We start from the raw sequence: 1,116 nt of genomic DNA, 5'->3' as shown, positions 1-1,116 counted from the left end.
ATATGTGACCCGCTCCAGCATAATACGGACTAAGTCGCAAGTTATTGTTTTGAGTAATGAGCACGAACACATGTCAATGCTGAAAATGGCCTACCTGGACAAAAATGAGATTTTTACAAAAATAACTTCCTAATTGTATATTTAATCCGGATATATAGGTTCAGATATCTCTAGATTATTATGGTCATTTTTAATTAAAAAAAATATTTTGTAAGGGCCCCTGCCCGCTCATCCCCGACTGGGCCCCTTACCCGGAACGCTTTATCTCAAAAGCTGCATATTCCGGAATAAGTCGGTTTCCGATCTTCAAATTGCTGTAGATCGGGCAATTCTTTAGATATAGCCAAATATTATATATCATTTTAAAGGTAATTAAATGATCTATTCAGATATGCACATAACTCAATTTGTAGAATTTCCGACTTACTCCTGGTTTTGCTGGAGCGGGTCACATATGTACCTGCTCTCATCATAGATGTAAAACAATTAAAGCCTACCGAGAGCATGCACAGTTGCACACATAGAAAACAATATCCAATAGTACAACACCCAATTGACAACACATGATTTGAGTAGTTAGTACCTGAGTAAACACTATACGACACTATACGCAGCAGAACAGTCAAACAAACAACGAGAGGGCAAACACTTAAAGGATTACACAGCTCATACAAAGCATGCACCGAAACCTCATCCTCGCTCGTACCTTCCTCATCCGTACTCTCCGAATCGAACGCACTATCCGTCTCTACGTAATAGGAGGTTCTCATTCGCGATGGGGCCGACCTCCTCAGCGGTGGGAGGGGCTTGTACGTTTGAAACGGATCGTTAGTGCCAAGTTCACCCATTGTGGAACTCAATCTGCTCGGTTGACCTGCAGAAGGCAAACAACCGTGCAATTAAGTCCCCCACTCTTGTATCTAAAACATTTCTTGTTCTGGTTCGGTTCTAACTTCTTGTTCTTGATTGTTGTTGTTGTTGTTATTGTGTGTGCTTGTTTGGATCTCTTGCGTTGTATCTAAAACGTACTAGGTTAGTACGTACTCTCATGAGTATGTCTATATAGTATGGATATGTTTTGATATGGAGTAGTATAGAGTTCTCTGGTCTTGTATC

At 40.5% G+C, this 1,116-nt stretch overlaps 1 long non-coding RNA gene across 1 annotated transcript in view; it reads left to right on the top strand.

Moving 5' to 3' along the window:
• The window catches only part of LOC106809901, a 13,348-nt gene extending 13,283 nt beyond the window's left edge, over window positions 1-65 (top strand). The window contains exon 3 of the long non-coding RNA XR_001393921.1: window positions 55-65. This is a non-coding gene — a long non-coding RNA (uncharacterized LOC106809901). The remainder of the gene's footprint in view (window positions 1-54) is intronic.
• The last annotated feature ends 1,051 nt before the right edge of the window (window positions 66-1,116 follow it).

This window comes from Priapulus caudatus, unplaced genomic scaffold (genome assembly GCF_000485595.1).
Source record: "Priapulus caudatus unplaced genomic scaffold, Priapulus_caudatus-5.0.1 Scaffold394, whole genome shotgun sequence".
NCBI classification, from domain to species: Eukaryota; Metazoa; Priapulida; class Priapulimorpha; order Priapulimorphida; family Priapulidae; genus Priapulus; species Priapulus caudatus.
The sequence above is the reverse complement of the archived record's forward strand: the minus strand, read 5'-3'. Positions and strand labels throughout refer to the sequence as shown.